Source organism: Schistocerca cancellata, chromosome 8, assembly GCF_023864275.1.
Source record: "Schistocerca cancellata isolate TAMUIC-IGC-003103 chromosome 8, iqSchCanc2.1, whole genome shotgun sequence".
Classification (NCBI taxonomy): Eukaryota; Metazoa; Arthropoda; class Insecta; order Orthoptera; family Acrididae; genus Schistocerca; species Schistocerca cancellata.
In genome coordinates, this window is record NC_064633.1 from 112,588,405 (window position 1) to 112,603,041 (window position 14,637).

Here is a 14,637-nt window from a genome sequence, read left to right on the forward strand (position 1 = left end):
CGAGGCTGGAACCGCGAACCATAACAGTCACGTTACCACAGGTCAGCACGTCGACACAGTGCTAGCGGATAGATATGGTTTGCGCCTTCCTCTTACCAGGCCAATAGTAGCTAGAACTCGTAAACCGCTATTTACAGAACGAGATTAGTTGCGATTCCCACGTTCAGTGACTTTGCTGGGCTGAAAACCGTAAATTTACAATCTTCTGTTACACCTCAAGCGATAACAACTCTGGTTATTCAATGGAAATGACACGAGAAATCAAGTGAACTTTGAGGCTTAACTCCGTGCATACCAGGAAGTAACTCGTGGATCACAGAGTTGCCAAACAAACCTTGCGTTGTTGCCAAATCTCAGTTACATTACCAGCAGGAAGAAGACGAACCGATGTGATCCTACTGCGGGCTGGGAAGTGACCATAGCTGGCGCCTCAAAGACGCAGCTGCTATGGCCTGGAATACGTAATGCGTCTGATTCGCATTTCTGTATCTAGGTTTAGGGACTGGAGCTTAGTTGTTAATAATACTCAGAATTGACTGCTACTAAGCATCATAAATCAGTAACTCTCATAGTTGTTTTTATATTTCTTTTGTAACTGTACTCAAAACTAAGAAACGCATTCACGGACGTTTTCGTGCCTCGTCGATAGTCGAGCACAACAAACAAATAAAAATAAAAAGAGAATGTGTGTGTGTGTGTGTGTGTGTGTGTGTGTGTGAGAGAGAGAGAGAGAGAGAGAGAGAGAGAGAGAGAGAGACGGTAAAAAATTGTTGTAAAGGAATTGAATACTGGTATGTAAAGAAATCTTTCTTTAAAGTGACTCGTTCCACATCATTACGAAATGTCGTATTCATGATCTATGGAACAAGTATTACTCTAATATAATCTAATCATATCATATTGCTGACTATCCATGAAGAGTCATGAAGTACCGAAATTTTCGCCTATATCAGTAACCAAATCTAAACTTGAAAATAAAAGACGACAGTTTTTGTAATAAACCGGGACTCCTATCAAGACCCTTCCATCCCTGTTAACTAACCGTGAAAGATGTCTGATATACCTCAATTCAGAAGTAACGAAGTGTGTATGAATTTAAAGATGAAGCGCATGATGTGAAGTTCTGCGACGGAGATACGAACCCAAGACGTAATCGGATTGTCAACTAAGTAAAATCAAATGTTACGTATCGGTTTTTCTTGCCAGCTGCTAGGTGTTTAATCTAAGATAAGGACACAATTTTTTGTGCCTGAGCGACAATCGAACCGCACTCCTATCGTTCTTCTTTATTGTCCACGAATATTGCTTAAGTATCAATTGCTTACTCACCAACAGTAAGATGTGTGCGTGTTTGTCCAGAAATTGTTGGCAACATGAACAGACATTAAAAATGCACGTTAATTTTCACTAGCAGGCTGGTGTGCACGTGATAGGGCTTCAAATGAAATTATGAATATTTTTGTACTGGATCAGGATTCGGACCCACATTTTTACCTTTGGACGAGACCTAGAGAAGACTGCAGTCTTGGTAAAAGGAATGAAATGATTGAACTATACTGTTCCGAGAGATTCAGATACTCGAAAGAGGAGATACGAATTCGAATCACAGTCCAGCACCAAATGTTTCAACGTCTCTAGTTCAATCAAGTACAAGTAAAATAAGAGCCCTGTTCCTTTAGACGGCTATCAGTTCATCAACTAAAATAAAATTTTCTAATGTAAGTAAGTTTACTGGTGACAGTATTTCTGTTTACCCTGACCTCCACCTATGTCATTTTCCAACGTAAACCAGCTCTGACCAGTTTGGAATGAAGGAACGTGATGTTTAATGCTGATTCTGGATTATAACAGCTTTCTCTTGAGGTTACCAGAGGCAAAGTAAATCTGTTTGTGCCTCTTAAAAGTAAATGCCTGAACCCACGCATTGCACTTGTGATAGTTCGTTCCGCCAGACCATTGTGGCCACATTTCCCAGCCCCAGGATTGTGCTTTACTGGATGATGTGCTTAGCTTACTAAACTAGTCACGGTGGAAAAAAACCCGAGTCTATTAAATGGTTAAGTAGAAGCAACCTTCTGACGTGAAGATTATGCTATTCTCATGTCAGCAGGATGTAAAGACTCTTCTAGGCGCCATAGCCTCGATTTGAAGCCATTTTGAAATTTTCAGTAATTCAGGAAATTTCTTAGTTCGAGAAAATCCACTGTGAAGTGTGAAGTTACCGGATAATTCGATTATCACCGTCATTATTACTATCATTTTCTTCACGCCGCTGCTGGAACACATGTGCTTGAAGATCATTTAAGTCCTTTTGGTCATTATAGAAGTAGTTGCCCAAGATTAAGTTCTTTCCCTGTCTACGGAATCCTTTTCATGTTAATATCAAACATCAGCAATTACTCGTAGATCACATTAAAACTAAAGTAACTGATGAAGACGTTACTTGATAACGAAAACCCGCTGCCTTTCTTCATTTACTTGCGCCTAGAAATGGCTGTCGAATACTGCCAAACCAAAAGCCAAGGGATCTTTCTGCCTTCCAATATACGTCGCTGTCGGTTCTTCCATATGATTTGGTCGACGTGACCTGTTTCAAGTTGTGTATGACACAGAATGTTTTAGAAAATCAATTGTTTTCCTTTGCAATAAATAGAAAGATTTTCATTCTGAGCTATCCAAGTCCAAAATTATCGCAATATTAGTTCAAATTTAATATTCGCTTCCATAATGTAAGGAAAGTATTTCACAGTTGCAAAACCCGCATCCGACTCACTGTCCTTACACTTAGTCGCTGGCCATAAATTCTAGCTCAAAGTGACGCCAGTTTAAGTAACCTAATGAAGCGAAGACTGTTTGCCAGTGCTCTTTCTCACCGGAAAATATGCAATTCACCCATTGGGCTCCATAAGTACACTGTAACAGTAATTTCTGTGTGTATGCAATGCATACGGATTGTAGAATTTAGTGGTGCTCTCTCTTCCACTACTGTGTACTATATGCCTGACCTAAACTGGCCCTTTATCATTACATGCCCTGGGCAGTGCAACATCATATTGACAACAGTAATGTGCTTATACTGACAACCTCATTGTTCGTTTTACCCGATTTTGTAATCATATAAATAAAACATGACCTTCGAGTGGGAGACATTTCGTCCCCCTTTTCCTTGTGTGAAATTTTTCAGTAAGCTTTTTGCCTTCGAACCAGCGAAATGCGGCAGAGTACGGCTGGTAAACGATTTAAAAACTACGATTTAGTGCCGTCAACACGATTTCTTTAAACATTGGCGTAGCTGAAGGAATTTAGTTTCTTCTTAAATCGTCTTATGCAGCAACGTTCACACATATCTGAAATAGGAAAAGCTCTTTATCCAGGTACGAAGGTTGTAAAACAAACTTCCCACAGTTTGTGTCAGGTTGTTCTTTTCGTCTGATAGCACCGCGTAAGTATTTTGTATAAGCGGTATTAAAGTAGTGTTCCTGTAGCTGTAGAATCATTGGTAGAAAACAAGTTTCACACCAATGGGTACAGTACTGATAAATATTCAAAATCATTATCAAACTAAGTCTGCGTTCATCCACAAACAGAGGCGTATTTGTAATATTGAAGCTAGACTAGGTATCCTTGTCTTCCTTGAGTGGGCATTGTAAGGCGTTTACACACACGTATACGAGGGTAATCCCAAAGGTAACGTCTCCTAAGGGACACGCAAGTGCCAACGCAGGCACAAACGAAGATCCTTAATTTTAATGGCAAGCCGAAAAGACAGTGTTGGCTGCATGGTGGCAAGGTGATAAAAAGCAAGACTATGGATATGAAGGTCTCAGGTTCGATTCCTCACCAGTCCCACGATTTTTATGTGCCGTTTTACACATGTTTCCCCTGCGGCAGTGTTTGGTGATGTGAAAAATACCGAGTTGCACTGTGGTCCGAAAGCCACGTAAAACTGTAGGTCCCGCTATTAACTGGCTAGGTAAGTCAACTCAAAGGTCGGATGAAACCAACAGCATACCTCCTCCAACAAGTCCGTGCCTATTAAAGCACTGTGGTGTTCAAACCACTCTTGCGACTGATGACTGGTTTACTTTCTATGGGTTCCAAAACTAATGATCTTCGGGTTATTAACATTTTTGTGTTTTCATGCTGTAGCTTTGATACCAGTAAACGTAAGTAACCGGCCGAGCACTGTCACCATTCGACTTGTCAAGGTGGTAGATGACGATGCTTTCGACCCCAGTTACAATTTTGGTCATGGCTATGTTTCAGTTGAATACCTCTATGGGCCTTTCTGCGTATTTCAAGATATACTTTTATACACTTGGTATGCTTCCAAATTGATATGTGATAGAGCTGTATTTAGTAACATGAATCAGATATGTTTTCCGTGCAGTATATCGGACAACACGTCAGTGCAGCGAGATTTCGTTTATGTGTTGCGCATAGTGCAAGAAATATTTGTGTTTTGCTTGCTTCTGTGATAGGTTTCACCCCACTGAATGCGAGCAAGCTCACGAATAGACTGTCGATAACTGGAATTACGCAATAATATACTTAAAAGTTGTATTTTTGAATTATGTATCCCGATGAAAATCACTGTAAACAGGTTATATGCCTACTTGCTTATTATAGCGCTTCTCGATGCTTTCCTCAAAAAATTAAAGTAAAAATAAAAAGAGAGAGAGAGAGAGACAGAGAGAGAAAACAGAAATGTATTTCAAATATCAGCTCAGTGACGCCATGCTCGTCTCGTGATGTAAGGCAAGGATAGTTGATACGTAATATCTCGTTGTACTAGCGATATGTATGGCTACAGGGTTCATTGTTTTCTCTCTGCAAACAACTATAACAGAATTCAGTAACAAAGTGGTAAGAACACCTACTCAGTGCGCCAATTAAACACTCAGCTATTCTTGGTTATTTTGTTAATCGTCTGCAATGCAGTAAACATCCTTGATTATTGATTTGTAATTACTACAATTGTTATTGTTATTCGTCACCACACAACAGCTTTCCTATCACTCATTGCCGCCGATGCACGTAACGAATGGATCAGAATGAATGGAATGTGGGATGTTTCGTCACGGAGAATATACACATTTATCTCGGCGTCTTGTGTCAGGGTAATATGAAAATCTCAATAAGAAAAGGCGACTGTAACACCCAACTACACTCCTGGAAATGGAAAAAAGAACACATTGACACCGGTGTGCCAGACCCACCATACTTGCTCCGGACACTGCGAGAGGTCTGTACAAGCAATGATCACACGCACGGCACAGCGGACACACCAGGAACCGCGGTGTTGGCCGTCGAATGGCGCTAGCTGCGCAGCATTTGTGCACCGCCGCCGTCAGTGTCAGCCAGTTTGCCGTGGCATACGGAACTCCATCGCAGTCTTTAACACTGGTAGCATGCCGCGACAGCGTGGACGTGAACCGTATGTGCAGTTGACGGACTTTGAGCGAGGGCGTATAGTGGGCATGCGGGAGGCCGGGTGGACGTACCGCCGAATTGCTCAATACGTGGGGCGTGAGGTCTCCACAGTACATCGATGTTGTCGCCAGTGGTCGGCGGAAGGTGCACGTGCCCGTCGACCTGGGACCGGACCGCAGCGACGCACGGATGCACGCCAAGACCGTAGGATCCTACGCAGTGCCGTAGGGGACCGCACCGCCACTTCCCAGCAAATTAGGGACACTGTTGCTCCTGGGGTATCGGTGAGGACCATTCGCAACCGTCTCCATGAAGCTGGGCTACGGTCCCGCACACCGTTAGGCCGTCTTCCGCTCACGCCCCAACATCGTGCAGCCCGCCTCCAGTGGTGTCGCGACAGGCGTGAATGGAGGGACGAATGGAGACGTGTCGTCTTCAGCGATGAGAGTCGCTTCTGCCTTGGTGGCAATGATGGTCGTATGCATGTTTGGCGCCGTGCAGGTGAGCGCCACAATCAGGACTGCATACGACCGAGGCACACAGGGCCAACACCCGGCATCATGGTGTGGGGAGCGATCTCCTACACTGGCCGTACACCACTGGTGATCGTCGAGGGGACACTGAATAGTGCACGGTACATCCAAACCGTCATCGAACCCATCGTTCTACCATTCCTAGACCGGCAAGGGAACTTGCTGTTCCAACAGGACAATGCACGTCCGCATGTATCCCGTGCCACCCAACGTGCTCTAGAAGTTGTAAGTCAACTACCCTGGCCAGCAAGATTTCCGGATATGTCCCCCATTGAGCATGTTTGGGACTGGATGAAGCGTCGTCTCACGCGGTCTGCACGTCCAGCACGAACGCTGGTCCAACTGAGGCGCCAGGTGGAAATGGCATGGCAAGCCGTTCCACAGGACTACATCCAGCATCTCTACGATCGTCTCCATGGGAGAATAGCAGCCTGCATTGCTGCGAAAGGTGGATATACACTGTACTAGTGCCGACATTGTGCATGCTCTGTTGCCTGTGTCTATGTGCCTGTGGTTCTGTCAGTGTGATCATGTGATGTATCTGACCCCAGGAATGTGTCAATAAAGTTTCCCCTTCCTGGGACAATGAATTCACGGTGTTCTTATTTCAATTTCCAGGAGTGTATTTCTGTCCATTTAACACCATGACGACAGACAAATTGGCGTCTCACTGTATTTTGATTATAATTCGTTAGCCTTTTTGCGACCTCATTTTAATACCTCGTGGGAGCAGACATAATATTTTGCTTTTTGAACACCGAACAATAACACACAAAGATAGTAGATGGAAGGATACAAAGAAAAAATCAGACTCATGGGTGTGGATCAAGTTCATCATAAGAAGACTAAACAAGAGGGAAACATTACGAAAGCAATGAATACGCTGGTTAGTATACATCATTTGTATAGATCTGAAGATGAAAAAGCGCAGATCTGCACAGTGCCCGCATCTGCACTTTAGTTTCTGTCTTAATGGGCATAATTTTTAGTTTCTTCTCTTCTGAATTATCAAATGAATTGATTATTACGTGGTACAGAATAATTAGGTAACTGTGTTTCTTACAGCTTCCATTCGCACCAACATTTTTCTACATTCTCATGCAATTCATGAAATTCTCTTTGTATGATCACAAGACTGCACATAGATGCAATCGATTTCGAGGTGCAAAGTGTTTGTTATCTTACTTTTCGTGACAGGTTGGCAAAGTTGATTTGCAAAGACTTTTTATTGTACTGAAATAATCTTTTGTAACAAAGTAACAAGGTAAGTGTTTTATTCGTATATACAGGGTTATTGAAAATGATTGAAGCGATTTCACAGCTCTACAATAACTTTATTATTTGAGATATTTTCACAATGCTTTGCACACACATACAAAAACTCAAAAAGTTTTATTAGGCATTCAAAAATGTTCGATATGTGCCCCTTTAGTGATTCGGCAGACATCAAGCCGATAATCAAATTCCTCCCACACTCGGCGCAGCATGTCCCCATCAATGAGTTCGAAAGCATCGTTGATGCGAGCTCGCAATTCTGGCACGTTTCTTGGTAGAGGAGGTTTAAACACTGAATCTTTCACATAACCCCACAGAAAGAAATCGCATGGGGTTAAGTCGGGAGAGTGTGGAGGCCATGACATGAATTGCTGATCATGATCTCCACCACGACAGATCCATCGGTTTTCCAATCTACTGTTTAAGAAATGCCGAACATCGTGATGGAAGTGCGGTGGAGCACCATCCTGTTGAAAGATGAAGTCGGCGCTGTCGGTCTCCAGTTGTGGCATGAGCCAATTTTCCAGTATGTCCAGATACACGTGTGCTGTAACGTTTTTTTCGCAGAAGAAAAAGGGGCCGTAAACTTTAAACCGTGAGATTGCAAAAAACAGGTTAACTTTTGGTGAATTGCGAATGTGCTGCACGAATGTGTGAGGATTCTCTACCGCCCATATTCGCACATGGTGTCTGTTCACTTCACCATAAAGAAAATGTTGCTTCATCACTGAAAACAAGTTTCGCACTGAACGCATCCTCTTCCATGAGCTGTTGCAACCGCGCCGAAAATTCAAAGCGTTTGACTTTGTCATCGGGTGTGAGGGCTTGTAGCAATTGTAAACGGTAAGGCTTCTGCTTTAGCCTTTTCCGTAAGATTTTCCAAACCGTCGGCTGTGGTACGTTTAGCTCCCTGCTTGCTTTATTCGTCGACTTCCGCGGGCTACGCATGAAACTTTCCCGCACGCGTTCAACCGTTTCTTCGCTCACTGCAGGCCGACCCGTTGATTTCCCCTTACAGAGGCATCCAGAAGCTTTAAACTGCGCATACCATCGCCGAATGGAGTTAGCAGTTGGTGGATCTTTGTTGAACTTCGTCCTGAAGTGTCGTAGCACTGTTATGACTGACTGAGGTGAGTGCATTTCAAGCACGACATACGCTTTCTCGGCTCCTGTCGCCATTTTGTCTCACTGGCGGCAGAAACCTGAAGTGCGGCTTCAGCCGAACAAAACTTTATGAGTTTTTCTACGTATCTGTAGTGTGTCGTGACCATATGTCAATGAATGGAGCTACAGTGAATTTATGAAATCGCTTCAATCATTTGTAATAGCCCTGTATTTTGTGGGAAACTGTAATCGTGATGGAAGATTACACACCTGAGTGTTTGACACAGCTAGTAGGAGAAAACGCTGCATATTAACCAAACCCCACGCCACCTCTCCGTATCCTCCTATGACACGAGCACAGGATTCTCCTCCTATAACAGCTGAGAATTGGCAACATCGTCACAAACATTTGGCAACACTGTGACAGTGCAATCACTTTCGCGTATGGTACTGAACTGACTCGCTAAATTCACTTGATATTCCCTTTCCATTTGAATGACTCGTGGTATATAATCCTCATGTAAACTAAGACACTGAGACAGAAATTTCAATTTTTTGGCTAAAGAAATGCTATTCTTCACATAAGTGACAACATTTAATATCTTCCACGATGCTTTATGAGGCTGAGCGACCAATACCATGACGAGAGTGGCGTGCTGGCAGTAGTGTGTCCGTAACCCCGTGGTACCGCCCGTGTCTCGTGTTCCAACGGTTAAGAAAATCGTCAGTTCTAACCGTGGTAGGGGCAGCGCGTGCGAGCTTTTTTTGTGTATTATTTCATGGAGCTGCGAATTCCCAGAAAAAATTCTGTAACAAAATATGAAGAAAACCTTTACACATCACATCCTCTTGGCAGCTCGACTCAGTAAGTTGTGGTAATGGTCGTAGATCTCGGCTTTCTGACTGCCAAGCTGCTATACAATAAAAGCGTCTCTGAAGAAATTCGAATCGACTGTCAACGATACGAAATTCAATAATGTTCTTCACTTAAGACTCCCATGCCAGGGTGATAAGTATGAAGGAAATAAATTGATTAGCAAATCGCAGGAAAATACTTTCAGCTCAAAGTGCAATGGTGAAAAACGTACAATGCTGCACAACAGGTAACGCCTCTTTCCGCTGCTGACAAGCAAATTTTGGGTTTCTAGGAGTACGTAATTTTATTTATGAAATGCCACAGTTGCATACCTGTTGAGTATGACACAGTACATCATTTAAACACAGACCCAATCGAAATCTTAGTGAGTAGTATTTTACCAATTCGTGCAAATAGAGGCACGCTTGTGTGCAGATACTCAGTTTTGTTAAAACAGACTTACTTTCTTCGTGAAGTTATCGTGGGTAGTTTTATTTCTTTTCTTACAATACAGTGCACAGGTTTCGTAAGGTTACTTTTAGTGTTGTTAAAACAATACTAAACATGAGAGAGAAATTAATCATCAACGATATATTCGAATTCTCTGATGTTATCTATAACAGTCTGACATGCACATGCAGTTTATTGATTACATGCATGTAGAAAACGTGTTCTGAGTTAAAGTTGTCAAACAAGGTATGAAGAAGAATAAAATGCCACTACCAGACGTCAGCTAATGTAGAAAATACTTTTCTGACTATTTTGGCACGATGCGCTCTCCCCATACATAATACAAAAGCTTCAAGACGCATCTGCTGCCTGGCCGTCTATTAAACCTGAAAAGAACAAAATGACACAGAAGTTAGCCTTTTTTCCACATGCGACTATTTTGTGTTGAGAAGTGAAGATAATTATGTTCAAAGTTCCATTAAATTGATAACTTAAGCAGACAGCTGAATTGCGTTTTAAAAAAATGTAGTAGCGAATGTAATAGAACAAGCGACACTTACCGTTACGTTACTAGCTGTGACGTAGCTAGAGCACCTCTGGAAGCGAACAACACGTCCTCCCGATCTTCGGCATTCCACAGTGCTGTGAGATAATGCATATGGCCGGATCTAGACTTCTGAGAGAGACAGACAGTTACAGCATTTCTTTTGCACTGCACGATGGTTTCAACAAACAGATAGCGCAATAGAGTAGCTCAAATGGAAAGGAACACTTCCTATTTAAATTTCTGCATCCTACACTGTTGGCAGTTCTGTGTAGGTGGCAGTTACGATATTTTATTTCGGTGATTACAAAATAGAGTCGAATGTATGCACTGGGTAGCCAAGGCAGCTAGTTCATGGCAATTCGGACAACCAAGAAAATGAATGTACTGAACATCCTGCAAACCACTACAGGGAGCCTGTGTGTCAGACTTCTCATTTTGTGTGTCGCAACGGTGTTATGATAGAGAAATTAGTCGTAGAGGAGAGGGTTTGGTGGTCTGTTGGACTGTTGATAGTTTCATATGATGATGGTCTCTGTTCGATTCCAACTTCTGCCGATGTTTTTTGATAGGGAGAGGCAGATTCTATTATCTTCTGACTACGCCAAGTGAAGAAGATATAATGGCATTGTTGTCTGAAAATGACATTAAACATGATATTCCTTCTCTACTAAGTAGACGTTAAGTGGAACCACAATAAAGTAAGGAGTGGCGACATGTAGAAACTCTATCACCAGTAACCTTTCTTATACTAGTTATTTATTTCTAGTGACGAAACAAATCCTGTGTATGGTCACAGGACACTTATTCCGTCTTTTATTTGAGCTTCTGTATGTCGATAAAATTGGTTCTGAACTGGGAATGCAACTCAGACCGCCCTTAACGCGGCATTTGATCCCTTCGTGACAATACAGCTCGACTACAACTTGTTGTTTGTTCAAAGCTGTAGATTCCTCAACATGTCCACATATTTCGTGTGAATGGGTTCGAATTCTGGCCCGGCACTAAAGATTTCATTGTGCATTATCAAGCTCTAGCATGAGAACACCTATCTGCTGGTGGATAATAATTTTTATTTTTAGTGCATTTTCATTCGTTGTCAGCACTAACGATATCTGACGTTTTTGACTCCCAGTGAGACACAGAACTATTTGCGAGATCACTGTAAGTTCAAGGATGTTATTCCGAGCTGCTGGTGGAGAAAAATTCTGGAAGCGTCGTCTCTTTGTGTGTAGTCAACAACGATATTTTTGGGGTTCGATTCTCAGTCAGCACTGAACACTTCGTCATATTATTTCTAGTTCAAACATGCGAACATGTCACTGCTGGTGTAACAAACCCATACTTAACGTTCCTTTTCTCTAGAATATAACAGCGATACGTGCCGGGTTGGAGTCCTGGGAAGGAAAAATTAATGTTTCGTCTCGTCATTTCAGTTAATACATCTAGCTACTGCCGAGAAAATCCGATACGTCAAAGTTGATTGTGCTTCGATAACAATCCGATTAGGTTCTGGGTTCGAATCCCTGTCCAACACAAAGCTTTACCTCACTGCATTTCAAGTAACTTACTTGTGAAGTAGCAATATTTAACATCTCTCGTAGTTCGTTAACAGGGACAATAGATGCTGGGTAGGAATTCGCGACCGTTAAAAATGTTTACGTTATGTAATTTAAAGCTGATTTTTGTTAACTGATACTGTCTAAAATCGAGGTATATCACTCTCTTTATGCCTAGTCAGGAATGGCTGTTAATTTCCGTCAGTCACGAAATCTTAGTTTGCATGACCTGGGTTTGAATCCATATGCAGAACGAGGCGGTTCGTGGTGTCATTTGAAGTTCATACATATTCTCAACTAGCTGCTTGTGAATAACGTAAACTTTTAATGACATTTTGTGGTAAATAACAAGTGTGGTATGTTACTTTGAAGAGGAAATCATGAATACGACGAACTTACTACGTGCATTACCTATCTGACGTAATAATGAGAGTGCTAACATTTCAGGTATGTCAGTTATTGCAATAAATGTGAGCTTCCATGCCTTAAGGACAGTCTTATCTGTGATGAGGTGTTCCCTGATATTTTTAGTATCGTGGTATTACTTTACATCTTGAGTTACTGCGATACAGAGCAGTGTTTTCTAGTGGTGATTTGTTGGAACCATTTTCAATAGTCAAACGACTGTACCAAGGAGCGATTAGAGGACCTGCTAGGCAGCTGCGTTATGTAGGTCGCATGGGAATCACGTGAAATGCAATTCAGGTCGTTCGGATACTTTTGAGCACGACTGTACATAAAATCAGAAGTTAAATGTCAAACGTTTTCACCAATAGCGAAATGCTGGAACCTTAATTGACGATAGAATTGTTTTTGCCTGACTGGGATTCGAACCCAGCATATAGCACCGTCGTTTTCTAGCCAGGAACAGGCGATAAATACACTCCTGGAAATGGAAAAAAGAACACATTGACACCGGTGTGTCAGACCCACCATACTTGCTCCGGACACTGCGAGAGGGCTGTACAAGCAATGATCACACGCACGGCACAGCGGACACACCAGGAACCGCGGTGTTGGCCGTCGAATGGCGCTAGCTGCGCAGCATTTGTGCACCGCCGCCGTCAGTGTCAGCCAGTTTGCCGTGGCATACGGAGCTCCATCGCAGTCTTTAACACTGGTAGCATGCCGCGACAGCGTGGACGTGAACCGTATGTGCAGTTGACGGACTTTGAGCGAGGGCGTATAGTGGGCATGCGGGAGGCCGGGTGGACGTACCGCCGAATTGCTCAACACGTGGGGCGTGCGGTCTCCACAGTACATCGATGTTGTCGCCAGTGGTCGGCGGAAGGTGCACGTCCCCGTCGACCTGGGACCGGACCGCAGTGACGCACGGATGCACGCCAAGACCGTAGGATCCTACGCAGTGCCGTAGGGGACCGCACCGCCACTTCCCAGCAAATTAGGGACACTGTTGCTCCTGGGGTATCGGCGAGGACCATTCGCAACCGTCTCCATGAAGCTGGGCTACGGTCCCGCACACCGTTAGGCCGTCTTCCGCTCACGCCCCAACATCGTGCAGCCCGCCTCCAGTGGTGTCGCGACAGGCGTGAATGGAGGGACGAATGGAGACGTGTCGTCTTCAGCGATGAGAGTCGCTTCTGCCTTGGTGCCAATGATGATCATATGCGTGTTTGGCGCCGTGCAGGTGAGCGCCACAATCAGGACTGCATACGACCGAGGCACACAGGGCCAACACCCGGCATCATGGTGTGGGGAGCGATCTCCTACACTGGCCGTACACCACTGGTGATCGTCGAGGGGACACTGAATAGTGCACGGTACATCCAAACCGTCATCGAACCCATCGTTCTACCATTCCTAGACCGGCAAGGGAACTTGCTGTTCCAACAGGACAATGCACGTCCGCATGTATCCCGTGCCACCCAACGTGCTCTAGAAGGTGTAAGTCAACTACCCTGGCCAGCAAGATCTCCGGATCTGTCCCCCATTGAGCATGTTTGGGACTGGATGAAGCGTCGTCTCACGCGGTCTGCACGTCCAGCACGAACGCTGGTCCAACTGAGGCGCCAGGTGGAAATGGCATGGCAAGCCGTTCCACAGGACTACATCCAGCATCTCTACGATCGTCTCCATGGGAGAATAGCAGCCTGCATTGCTGCGAAAGGTGGATATACACTGTACTAGTGCCGACATTGTGCATGCTGTTGCCTGTGTCTATGTGCCTGTGGTTCTGTCAGTGTGATCATGTGATGTATCTGACCCCAGGAATGTGTCAATAAAGTTTCCCCTTCCTGGGACAATGAATTCACGGTGTTCTTATTTCAGTTTCCAGGAGTGTAGCTGTTGTTGGTTCACCAGTAGCGAGATGGGTGCATGTTTAGCTAGACATTAGGCGACGAAAAGTTCTGTTCTGAATGGAATTCAAACCCTGCACACGTGGTCATGAAGAAACTTTAACTATCAAATTCTTTTCCAATAATAGCTAGGAATGGCATGTTTGTACTTTCAATGATGTGATGGAGAATACACTGCTGGCTAGAAGCTGAATCCACAACATGTCGTCGTTGGTGATCACAACGTCAAACCCAAATCAGTTTTCGCCAGTAGGATGGAGAGGAATGTTTGAACTTGAAAAGATGTAAGGAAACGTTTGATCTTATAATGTTGTGATAAAAAACTCATCATGTGCCTGTGAGTTGAAACGAACACGTTACAGCTGACAACGCAAGAAGAGACGTTGAAAATGCAGCTATTTTTCACCAGTAGTTCGGAGTGCACATGCTAGGGCTTGAAATGAAATAATGAATATTTTGTGCTGATCAGGATTCGAAACCAGATAGGTCCCTTTCGAGGACGCCTAGAAGAGTTTGCAATCTTCGGGAACACAGTGAAATCGAATTCTAATCCCATTCCAGCACC